A 13813-nucleotide genomic window follows, 5' to 3' on the forward strand; every position below is an offset into this window, starting at 1 on the left:
AAATATAAGATTTTTCAAAAAAAAAAGTTATTGAGACTTATCTCAATATTATCTACTAGAGCCCACTTTGCTAATCTTATGTCAAAGAAAACGTGTGGTCGAGTGTTGCCGACCGTTGCTTCTCTTACTCTGTAGATCTAAACGCTGCTATGCTGCTACTCCCAAGACCTTGACTGTGATTGCCGCCTGCTTCTCTACAGTCTTCCCTCAAACCTTGTTTTATAAGTTCACCAAAACCCTATCATATGACATATCATTAGAAAGATCTTGAAGAGTAGAGTAAAAAAATACATTCTCCAACAAATTGGTAGTTGACAAGTTTAAAATTTACTTACGGGATTATCCCAAATTTTCTAATAAGGTGTTTCCAGGAGATTGCTTCTCTTAGAAGGTTGAGGGGGGAGGCAATTCTCCTTCTCGACTTTGAGAAGGCATATGATTGGGTGGATTAGGCCTTTCTTGAGGGCACATTGAAGTGCATGGGATTTCCCCCCAATGGATTGGGCCTTTCTTGAGGGCACATTGAAGTGCATGGGATTTCCCCCCAATTGGATTGGGCCTTTCTTGAGGGCACGCTAGAGAACTTGGGATTTCCCCCCCCAATGGATTAGGGGTTCCGTCTCGTCCTCACCGGCACGATCCAACACGGAGGCTAATGCAAGATTGTAGTGGTGTGTGCCCGATTCAAAGTGGTGGACTCAGAGATAATCAACACTGGTGGTTCGTAGGCTGCAAACCACCTCCCTCGTCTGTAAATGGAAGAGTCTGCCCTGGCTCACCTTTGTAGGTTGCACCATGGTTGTTTCGACACTTCCCTCTCGCTCAAGAGCATGGCTTTCCCATTACCTGCACTCCTGAAGGAGTACAACCTCCATCTTCGGACACACAATAGCCTCGGCCGGAGTCAGATTGACAGAAGGCCCCGATGCGACAGAGCCCCACAGGAACCGATTCCCCAAAGTACCAGTCACCATTGGGTTCCCACTGGGAACAGAAGGCACCTAGGAGCGAGCCTATGGTGGATACAACGCGACATTTTGCGCATTACAAAGGCATTGACGACGATGAGCTTCACTTATTCATGCATCTTCAACTACCCCTGTGCCGCCCTCCCTCTTGCCAGCCGATGCTTTTGAGGAGGCACACCTCACCTGGCTTAGCGTCAGAAGGATGCTTTTGGACATTCTCCTTCGATTTCGAGGATGAGGACTAGTCCCTATCCAAACCGCCGGGGAAGGTTCACTGCGTATCTGCAAAGGTGTCCACAAGCCCCTCCTCTTTATAGTTCCGCATGAGGATTGCCTCATGGAGCACTCAGGGGCTAGTTGAATAGGGGTTACCTCCCTCAATTGCAGAGTGGAGCTTATGTTACCTCCCTCAGTTGTGAGCTTATGTAACCCAGGAGCTTGCTAGAGGTTTAGGCGAGCTCAATTCATTCTCTAGAGTAGAGGCATCGGCCCAATTAGAGGAGATGCAGGAGCAGAGCGGGGGCCCTGCGGTGGCCTTGCCTCCCTATACAGAGACTCCAGGAGAAAGCCTTAGAGAGTCCTTATCTTGAGGAGCAGATTTGTAGAGCCCGACAAGAGTTGAGACAGATAGAGGAGAGGCAGGATGAATTTCATTTTCACTCGAGAGAAGCCTGTGGGAGATAGAGTGACAAAAATAAAGTTCTTCGAGATTACAAGGCCGCGCTTCAAGCAAGATGGGACGAAGAGATTACTTAGACCCGACGATTTCTACATTTTGACTCCTTCCCACGTGAGAGGTTGCAACCTAGTTCTATAGTGAGCTCCTCGGAACGATGACCTCTTGAGAGGATAGTCTTTGGGCCAAGGGGAGAGTTTGGGCTCATTGTAGATGAATGATCACACCAAAGATTCAAGATGCTCTTTTCACACCATCGATGAACTGTATAGTGCTTTAGTTTCTCTGCCCAGTGGAAGTTGGCCAGGAGAGATGGCCTCTAGTTTCCCTCTTAACGCCCCTTTGGGACTTGATGGCATAGGGCTTCAAGATGGCATTGTGCAAGTCTAGCCTTTCCTAGAGTAGCTCGTTCACCCCACACAGACAAGTTTTTGCCAAGACTGGAGCATCTTGGATAACATCTTTAACTTCTGAACACCATTTTTTATTATTTGGAAAAATTCCAATTTCTACTTTTTATTTGGAAAAATCCTAATTTCTACTTTAGAAGCTCGTAAAAATGGGAGAGTGGTAAACCTTGTTATAAGTTTAGCTGCTCAATTTTATTTAGAACATCCACTCCGCACTCAATCTCTTCTCCAACGCTTTGTTCCAATCAGCCCATGTCCACTGCAGTGGAGGTTTGTTGCTTCCAAATGTGCTGTCCCATGACATTCTTCTTCCTTCTCACTAATGTTCTTTGCCACCATAGCTCAAGCTCTTGCTTTGCTTGTTATCCTTGAACTTGCTTTGAAATTCCTCTTGCTGAGCCATTGAGTGTACTTTTCTTAAGCTTTGATTACCCTCTTGAGGGTCTCTATGTGGCCATTGTCACAACAGCCTAAATAAGCTCCCGAATTGCAAGCCTTTCCTTGTTGCATGCATCATCTTTAAGGTGCTTCTTCTGATGAATATGGTGAAAGCTTTCAAATCTTCCACCCAAACTTGCTCACCTTCAATGAGCAAAACCATGAGCCATGCCTCAATTGGCATGCTCTAATATGGACTGCAACCATCCCATCACCACTTGCCATTGACATGGACAAGCATGCACCTTCACACTCTTTGCCCACAAGCAAAGAACAATGGGATTCACAAATCCCATCACTAAGAAACCCTTCATTGAACATTGAGCATCCTCCCATACTCAAACACCAAATTAGATGCAAAATTACCAAAATACCTTCACAAATCTCATTGGCAGCTTTTCCTTGATAACACTCCATAGTCTTCATACTTGCTGAAATCTCCATTTTCAGCTTCTTTGATGATGAGAAGACTCTCCATGTTGTAAAACTCCCATTTGCAACTCTCTTAGGCGGCTTCTATGCAACCTCCTTGTTGCAAATCTCCTCTCAAACTTGAGAATGGCAGCTCCAAATCTCTCTCAAATCCTCACAAATGCAAATCCAAACGATAATATGAGTGTGCTTAATTTTTTCCATAATAAACTAAAAATAGTGCTTAATCAAAGAACTCATGACCAAGAAAAAAACTATACATAAATATTCACCATGACCAAGAGCCCACCCAAGCTCTGATACCATGTTAACAATCCAAAAATGGGATTGATCATGGTGATAGACATAGATTAAGCAACATAATTAAGGTGGATTAAACCACACTAAGAACTCCATATAAGAGAGAGAGAGAGAGAGAAAGAGAGAGAGAGAGAGAATGCGCACTCAATACTCAATTCTATTGCATATCACAAATGAACCATGTAATGATATAGGCTTTCTAGCCTTATCCCACTTTACACATCATCATCCATGTGGCACTCCCTTTTCCACTCTTTTGGTCAACACTCACACACCATACAATATTACATGTGGCATTCTTATCTTGCCACAATATCTTGCACCTCTAGGGTGCTTTCCCACATACACACAATACCACGATTACATCTCTTAACACCCCCTCTTGATCGAGATGTTCCACAACTCACCCATCATCCATCAATGTAGCATTGCATAATCGCAATCGCTACCTCACAACATATTACTCGTGCATATATTCAGTTTAAAATATTGAGCATTAAAAATGTAATAAATTTCATACCCGTAAACATGTAAAGCATGAGTGTTGTGAACAAACGAGGTTAGATAATGAAGAATGAGAGTGCACACTACACTCATTATACTCACTTACAAATGACTGAAAAGCTTAAAAAGATGTAAATATTAGGTTGGGGGGTCCTCTTGCTCACTACGTTCACAACGGTCCGCCCATCTCCTCCAAACAAGAGAGAGTTTCAAATTGGTTGTTGTCGTTCATGAACTTGACCAATGCCTGACCTAGAAAAAGCCCAACAAGAAGTAATATACCACATAGTGGCCAAGAGGATGTGGTTGACCACTACAACCTACCCTCTAGGGAGATCAGCTATACTCAAATATGATAGCTTCTTCCCAATACTCACAAGAAGGGGGGCTATTTTCTACTCTAAGAGATATCCAGTCCCACATCGTAGCCCAAGTATCGCACTGTCATATTGGAGGATATCCATCAAAATAAAGCATCTGCCACAAGAGGGAAGCAATGAGGGACTTATCCAAAAACCACAAAATTAATGTGCCCTCCTAACGCTATGTAGAACACCTCCATGGACTCTTGAAAGAAGGAAATATTATCCTGTGATCCTCGAAGCTGCAATGCAATATCATCAGTAAACTCTGCATTAAGGAGCTCGCTCCCATTGCAGAAGGCTAAGGCCTTCTGCAATGCAATATCATCAGTAAACTCTGCATTAAGGAGCTCGCTCCCATTGCAGAAGGCTAAGGCCTTGTAAACCTGTGCCTTGAACCTAAAGAAAACAACTCATAGCCTCAACAAAAAATTGAAAAAGGAAAAGGGCAAGAGGGCATCCCTTTCAAACCAATCGTGTGCTCAATGAAAGAGCTCACCATAGGAGCCTTAGATGAGGACCTACATAGTATATAGTGCTGCAGACACAGCCCGGCTTCCATGGATTCATCCTAGAGTCGAGGTCAAAACCACCAAAGCGTCGCTGCTATACGGGGTGAAATACCACCAAATGTGCATGGCTGCAGATCTGGCAAAGGGAAGGAGAGGAGAGGAAAATAGGGTTGAGGGATGGGAGGGCGGAGGGGAACAGAGAAGAGCCAAGAGAATAGAGTGGAAAAGCTCAACTCGAAAAAATAGGAGGGGGGAGGACTTTTCAAAATAAAGAAAAAGAAAAAAAGGGGGGACAGAGAAAAAAGGGGGGAGGGGGGCGAGAAGAAGAGAGCAGAGGGAGAGGCAGTGGGAGACAAGCGTGTGAGCGGAGGGAGGGGGGCACGACGGGGATACTGTGAGGTGGGATTTCTATCCGAAGGGACATGGTGCCTTGAGGGTATGCTAGCCCGCCTCGAATAGTTTGCCTCTATATGGGGAGGAGGTGCATTGAGAGGCAAAGCACGGACCCATGGGTAGGCACCTTAGAAATGCACTCACGCACTGGGTAGGCACGTTAGGCCTTCCCAGGTGCGGGGGAGGTTCCGTGGGTGCCGAGTGCCCCGGGGGTTGCCCTCCCCGCCTTGACGGTGATCGGGCTGAATGTGGAGTCGGCGTGAGAACGGTGGAAAAACAACCGATCGGCGGCGGCGAGCCGTGCCATGCCGACGGCCGACGAGACGCGACCAGGCCGGTGGATCATGGATGGAAGGCAAGACCCGAGACGGGGTACGAATGCAAGTGATCGGTAAGACCCGCAAGGAAAACGAGGCACGCTCGATGGGCCAATGGAGCCATTTCATGAAGCATGGATTGTGGAAGGCAATGTGCGCTTTTGCCGCACAGGTCGTAGCTGGGGACTTGCCAGACACCGTATGCGAGCCACGAATGGCTACAAGCATACAACCAGGGAAGGAAGCTCAAACAGAATGCCAAAGGGTGTGTCACTCACCGCTTAACTGCTGCCTTGAAGGATTCCCGCGTCGCAGCCGTGAAGGAGGAGCCGCCGTCGCCGCTCTACCGCCTCTCCGCCGTCTCGCCGTGCCGCTACACAGTGCGCTCGATCGCTCTCTCACTCTCTCTCTCTCTCTCTCACACACGCAGGAGAAGGAAAACAAGGAGATGAGGCAAGAGCACTCTTCTATTCACAATACATGAGAATGAGGATTTTAGGGTTACATTTGACTCATATAGGTGACTTGGCCGTTCACACTTGGGCGCCCATACATGGCCGGCCGACCCTAACCCTTATCCTACTGATATCCAAGGTGCGCCTCTCATCGGCGATCACCCAATCCCTTCATCCTTAACATATGGTGCCGACAAGCCCGGCCCATGACTCAGAATATTTAAATTAATGACGTAAAATATAGTACGTCGCCATGTCCGCCATGGGTTAACATGCCCCCCTTCCTGATGTAGATTCCGTCCTCGGAAGCTATGGTATGGTAAGCTCAAGAGGGTTGTTGTGGTAGACCGTCTGCAAAACAGGGAAGTAGAGTGAAGGTATGCTAGAATTCAAAAGATATAAAGTGTATAAATTCAAGCATGTGAGACCACAATGGATGTTGCTATGAGAACTTGGTTTAAAAGTCACATGAGTGAGCTAGTGTAGCAAATTAATAGGAGTTTAAAATTATTGAAAGGAATTCAAGAGTTAGCAAGGTGTCACAGGTTAATCAAGGTTTATAACTGGCCTAAGTCAAGGAAAATAACCAAGCTTAATAAATAAACAGATGACCACACTGTGTCTACTCTAAGAACAAGTTAATACCACACGTCTAGGGACACAAGAAACATCACAGTTACAGGAGCCTTTTGCCTCTTTTTTTTTTTTTTTAAAAATGCACGTGACAATTTTTACACACAATGGCGACCTTCCTAAGGCAAAACTAACATCGATCCTGGTACCATGTTTAACACAAGGCATTATCCAGGAATCTATTAGCTCACTTTAGGCAAGGCTACCCCCTACCAACCAAGGCATCGGTCTGGAGTAGAATACTCCTCGCCTACCAAGTATCAATAAGGCGATAGGCCAACATTAAAGCACACTAACCCTTGTATTGCCATTTATTGTAGGCTTTTTTTTTTAAATCTATTTCTTTTGATCTTTGCTCCTGAACTAAAATGTGTTCTTACATCCTTTCGACAAGGGGTAAAAGCTATGTCCTAGAGGTCAACACACACATGGCCAGGTGTCAAACATTAAGATGGTTTGACCCTAGACCTAAGACAATCGTATTCCAAGGTTAACTAAAGACATCATGCTGCCTAGGAATATTTCCAATAAAGTTAAGCTCATTAATGTTTTACACTAGCATGCAAGCAACTTCAAAAACTAAGTAGTACAATGACAATTTCCATGTGGTCATGCCGTATAGTTTATGAAATTAATTGAACAGAAAAAACGAAAGAGAGTGGGTATGGAAGAATTACACCTGAAATTGGAGATCTCCTTGATTTGATGAGACAGCTTGCAATGTGATGTAGATATATTTTGATGATCGTTGCGGCAGTCTCAAGATATGGAAGCGAACCCACCTCAAACTTTTTAACCTGTACAATCAACTAACAAGCACTATACCTCGAGAGGCACATCAGTGTGAAAATTTCAAGACTCGTTTAAGGAATCTAAACTAGAAAAAACTTGAAAACACTAACCTACCTACCAGTCACCACACTACTACTGAGAATACGGTAAGAGGATGTTGTAGAGTCCTGGCTCTAGCCCTAAGGCTAAGCCTCTATCCGCATCATCCAAACAAATAAAGTCAACCTCAGTAGTGCCATGAGTTTCATCCGTCCATTCATCATTGTCAGATATTTCCTTTTCATTTTCCCATCCACATAAACTCATCAAGAATATAACCATGCGAGGATAGTCATCCTGTGGAAAAGGAAAGCATTGGGCTATCGGGGATATTTCCTCTACGGAGTAGGGGTCAGTCATGGTCAATAGGCGAATTAGCCATTCTAATTCTTCAACATTTTCCTCTCTGGCCAGTACATCTATATGATCCCATTCAGTTTCAATAACAGGATAGCACATGTGAAATATCTGAGAAAGGTACAGATGATACCTCTCATAAAAGGCGGGAGTGGATGAAGTGTATGATGATCGTGCATCTGCCATATCTGCAAACACAGATATAGCATCAGTAGGTTTGTGAGACAGGTCAATCTAGTTCTTGATTGTATACAGATATTTATCCTCTTTTTGTGCTCTTGCTCTTTTTACTATTTTTTGTTTTTCTTTTCTTTGTTTTTGTTTTTTTTATTTTTAAAAATGTATGAAGCTATATATATACATCCCCTTGAATTTGGCAATTACATGGTCAGGGGAGAAGGTTAAGGAGGAAGCATTAGAATGTCGAGCATGAGTACATGCTCCCCCTTTCCTTGGGTAGATCATATTATTTGCAATGATGTTGCAGCCTCTTGGAACCAATTTGTCCAGCGGGTCATAGGTTGTGAATCGTGATGTGGGCAGATAGCTTTTTATGACCCTTGTGGCCACATCCAATTGTAGAGATGGTAGTGTACGCTCCCATTGACGAATGGAGGAAATGGTTTCCGACGATACTATTACAAGGGGAGACGTAGACTCATCAGTTTTTTGTTGGGTGTTGACAAGAGTAGGTGTAGAGCATGTAGAAACTTCTATATCAGCGTGTGCCTGGCATGAGGAGCTAGAAGCTTCATGTGGCTCCCCCCTTCCTGAGCTAGGTGGTAATGATCGATATCGTTTGGGAATCCAAACTAACTCTGGAAGAAGTGGTGTGGAGCACTCTGTTACCTTTCCCTTACCACGATCTTGAATTATCGTTGGGGTGGCAACAATTGGTTTGCAAGGTTTTATAGGTGATGTAGAGGGATTCAGCTTATGTTTAGGGACCCAAATCTGGTCATTTCCCTCATAGTACCCTTGGGCTACTAATAATTTTTTAGGAATCCATCGCGATGTTACATTGCCCTTTCTCGGGTGGGTAGCTGCTTTCCTTTTACGAGGCTTCTTGGTGGCTGAAGGAGATTGAGCAGGGGAAGTAGCTGTTAACGAAGCTTTGGGGACCCATTTGTATGTACTCTTTGGCATAGTAAGCGAAGCTTTAGGGACCGCCTTGCCTGTTTCCACTCTTGGCGTTGAAGCGTTAGAGGGGTGGCCTACAATCGAAGATGGTTTTGCCACTGGACTTTGTGATTTTTCATTATCTAATATTTGAGTGGATGACTTAGGTGCGGGATTTTGAGCGGTCAGACCTAGTGTTGGTTCTTGCGTTGTGACTTGTCTGGTTGCCCAATCGATATTGCACTTGGTGACCATCATCCATTTGCGCCCTAAGATTACAGTCCCTTCCATGGTGCCAGCAGGCATAACCAAAAAGCTTTGAATTATGGTTCCCTTGTCATAAGCAACCGGAGTGTGCAGAATTCCTGAGACAAGGGTTTTCTTCTTGTTGATTCCTTGGACTTGGATAGAACTCTTGGTTAAAGGTGGTTTTCCCAGTTGACACCACACGCCATATGATAGCAAATTGTGTTGAGCTCCTGTATCCAATAATGCATTATACAGCACCTCCCCGTAAGGACTCTGTAACTCAATTGGGTATCTTAGAGGTGGGTCAGATTCCAGTGCATCCTCCTCTGCTTCCTCGAAAAATACTTGCGTAATTCCCAAGTTGGCTTCTCGTTGTCTCCTAGCACGCTGTTGACGTTCTTTGGCTTCGACTCTTGCTTGTATCTTTTTAAGCTCAGCATGTTCTTTAGCTGCCTTCTTTTGATGGATTGCGTGTAACTCCTCCTGGCTCAGGGGGTCATAGTATCTTTTGAATTTACTCCCATTAAGGAATCCAATGGTTTCAACTCCGTCGAGAGTCTCCACTCTGATGGTACCTTGCGGTGTAATTTCACATACTCTATACGGTCCCTTACCAGCATATTTGAGCTTCTTCTTTTCGTTTCGCACTCCATACATCAGGACTTTATCCCCAACCTTGATGTCCTTGTCCTTTAAATGGCGATCAAACCATTTTTTCCTTCTATCCTTCTCCACAAGGGCATTGTATACAGCCAATTGTCTTTCTTCGTTTAGCCGCTCAAGGATATACAGACGCTCTGCTAAAGGATTACCATCCCATCCCTCTTGAGTAGCAACACGAAGACTAGGAATGACAAATTCCCACGGCATGACTGCTTCTTGGCCATATACCATTTTGAATGGTGTGCAATTAATAGCCACTTTGTACGCAGTACGATAGGCCCATAAAGCTGTCGTAAGCTTTAGATCCCAATCCGTGCGTACCATTGTCGCTCACAAGTTCAAAAGGACAACCGAATCGTGTGATTATATTTTCAAAGAGGAACTTGGCTGTTGTCCTCGCATCTGCCTTACGTGTTGCTTTCGCTTCAGCCCATTTGGTCATATAGTCAGTGGCCACAATAATATAGCGAGATTGTGTGTTTCGGGCCGCTGGACTAATTGGACCTACAAAGTCTAAACCCCACTTTTCAAATGGTTGGTTTACTTTGATCGGATGTAGGGGCATCTGATCTTTCCTCTGGGGTTTCTTATATCGTTGGCATTCATCGCAACCCTTCACAAAGAGTGATGCATCTTGGAACATAGTGGGCCACCAATACCCTGATTGTAAGATCTTTCGCGCAGTTAAGTCTCCTGAGAAGTGACCACCGGCTACGCCCATATGTGCCTCTTGCAAAATGTATAGATATTCATCCTCTCGGGCACAACGCCTAAGAACGTCATCCTTTCCTCTTTTATAAAGAGTCCCTGCTATCAGGCAATAGGGTTCGCATTCTTTGATTAGCTTTCGAGCTAGATCTTTACGAAGCTCCTTGGGTGGAAAGCCATTAACCAAAAAGTTAACAATCTTCTCACTCCATTCAGGCATTGTCTCCACCATAAACAAGGAAGTGTCCGGTAAGTCATCATCAACCCCCGTAGGAGCTTCACCATTAGGTATGCGAGACAAATGATCAGCCATAACATGTTTCTTGCCAGGTCTCACAACAACCGTGAAATCAAATTCAAGAAGAATCAATAGCCATCGTGTGATTCTTCCTGTGGAGCATGGTTTGTTTACCAGATACAACAATGCTTGATGATCCACATAGAAAACAAACTTGGTGGCAAGGAGGTAATAACGAAATTTCCTTACTGCATATATCATTGCCAACCCTTCTCGCTCCGTAGTGGTGTAGTTCATCTCAGCATCGTTCAACTGGCGACTGGCAAAGCTAATGGGGTAGTCTAGCTTGTGTTCTCCAGGTTGAGTTAACACACACCCAATAGCAAAGTTTGATGCATCAATATGCACATGGAAGAGTAAATCCCAGTTAGGCATTCTCAAGATTGGAGCACTCGCCAAGGCCTTCTTTAATAGCTCATAGGCACGGTCACATTCTTCGGTCCAAATAAACTCGATGAGAAGCTTATACAATGGTCGAGCTATCTCGGCGAAGAAGAGAATAAACCTTCGATAATAACCAACATGGCCCATAAAGCGTTGGACTCCCTTGTAGTTGGTGGGTGGGGGTAATTCCAGAATGACCTTGATTTTACTCTCGTCAGTGGAAATCCTATTTTTGGACACTATATGCCCTAAGATAACTCCGTGTTTAACCCAGAATTGGCATTTGAAAGGATTCAAGGAGATGCGATATAATCTACACCTTTCAAATATTTTTCGTAAACACATCAAGTGCTCGTCCCAAGAGGAATGAACACAAAGATCATCTAAGAAAGCTTCACAGAAGTCCCTTAGATATTCCTTAAAGGCCGTATTTATCAATCGTTGGAATGTTGCAGGTGCATTGGTCAAGCCAAAAGCCATGACGCGAAAGGCAAACACTCCAAACTCCGTGATAAATGCTGTTTTAGCTTGGTCCTCGACTGCAATTGTGATCTGATTGTAACCCGAGTACCCATCTAAAAAGCTATATGCCTCCTTGCCGGCCACTCTTTCAAGCACATGTTCAGAATACGGCAAGGGGTAATGATCCCTTCTGGTGGCTGCATTAACCTTTTTGAGATCAACGCACACTCTGAGTTTCCCATTCTTCTTTGGTACGATGACTATCGGAGAAACCCATTCTGAGTGCTCAATAGGATATATGAATCCACATTTTACCAGCTTTTCAATTTCCTCTTGTACAATCTTTGCGTACTTAGGATTCATTGGGTAGGGACGTTGCTGGACTGGTTTAGCAGTGCTAATCATTGGAATCGTGTGTTGCACCACCGAGGGTGGAACACCCTTCATATCATGATATGTCCAAGCAAATATGTCCTTGAATTCTTTAAGAAGCTTCGTAAGTGCAGCTTCTTCCGCCTTGGTGAGGTCTTGAGCAATATAAACTGGTTTAGACTCCTCACCCGGATCTGCTAAGTCTATCTCCTTAACTACCGCAGGGCCATCGTAGACACCGCTACTCCCATTGGTAGGCGTTCGTTGGGCTTTTGTGTAGACTACTTTACGTTCCCCTGTGGTGAATGATTTGAAATGCTCGGGTGCGGGGTGTAAGTCTACTGGTTCCTGTTGTGCCAGACTTTTTTCTTTCAATTCCGCTTCCTTTTGCTGCTGAGCCAACTCTTGGTTTTGTCGCCTTCTTGCAGTACGACTTAGTTTTGGCTTCTCTTCGATTTCTAATTGGGCGACGTCATGAGGTTGCGGAATACACCACATGACACTTTGGAGGTATTGTCCCCAATTATCCGCTATCTTCCGATGAGCATCAATGGCTCCTACATAACTAAGCCATTCTGCAGTGGATCGCTCCTTGTTTATTGCAGTTCGTACCTTAGCTCGATAGCGTTGGCGCTTATGTCTCGTTTTCTTCTTACCAAGTTTTTGATTTTTGTTTCTATCAGATTCGAACTCACTTGGTCGATCTTCACTTTCGGATGAACTGCAAGAGGTCACTGTCCTAGGCCTTGAGCACCTTGCTTCCACCTTTGGGTGAATATTTGATTCATTTTTCCCATCAGGCTCAGGGTCAGTTTCTTCTTGAGATTCATACTCAGAGTTGCATTGGTCAGAGTCTTCGTTACTTTCAGTGTCGGTGGAGTTTGCCACGTTCTCGCCATCAGGAGTCAAGTGCATAACACCTATCATGTTTATTGGCACTAACGGTGGCATATCTTGCCCCTCAGGTGTTACCCAACTTGTGCCTCTATTTCCCCATGTGTCTATGGTTGCCGCTAGGTGTACCCAATCCACGTTATCCGACTCAGTCATACCCGGTAGGACATCCATATAAGGAGAATCTTTCCCATCATCAGTCTCTTTTTTGCATGTATAGCAATACCTTAATGGGGCGGAGTGAATAGTGGTATCCGATCGATTATCAATGATAACCTTGCTTCCTAAAGGATGTGCACGACCATTCTCAAGATCAACTCGAATGACAGAGTCCTGGAATTGTAGGTAGACATGGTTTTTCGACCAGTCATGCACCATTTGTGCTTCCCTCATGAAAGGACGTCCTAAGATCATTTGATATGACATAGGATGCTTGGAGAAATCCATTACAATGAAGGTATGTTTTACCTTGTATCCCAGGACCTTGATCTTAAGGTCCCTTAACATTCCAATAGGTTTAGCTATGGTTCCGTTTGCCATCTTAACCACTATGTTTGTGACTTCGAGGTGAGGCCTTCCCATAGATTCCCAACAGTTTTTAGTCACAATGCTCACTCCAGCACCACCATCAAGGATTCCCTTTAGAGTTAATCCCTTGGTAGTAATGGGGAGGGTGGCATTAGATTCGTCACCTTCAAAGTACTGTCCCAACTTGTTCACAGGTATTTCCACGACCGAATCTTCATCAAAGTTGGGTTGTAGATCCCAATGTTCTCCTTCATCTTGAAGCGTGTCGGGTCTATCCATATTTGCAAATTGTGGTAGTCCCGCCTTTAGTTCTCCATTGAGAAATGCCCGAAGAGCTAAGAATAGCTCAGGATCTCCGTATAATTTGGATATGATCGTGGTTCTGATCTCAGAGGACATGAAATCCATTAGCTTGGACACATTCAACGGTACTTTTCGAGACATCGCCCCTTGACTAGGGACTGGTGAAGATGGAATCACTTCCTCTTCGATGGGGTCAGGCATTCCCTCACTAAACATTCTTTCCAGCAAGAAGGGTGTTTGCCCAC

Source organism: Cibotium barometz, chromosome 13 (genome assembly GCF_041138505.1).
Source record: "Cibotium barometz isolate CiBa-2024 chromosome 13, ASM4113850v1, whole genome shotgun sequence".
Lineage (NCBI taxonomy): Eukaryota > Viridiplantae > Streptophyta > Polypodiopsida > Cyatheales > Cibotiaceae > Cibotium > Cibotium barometz.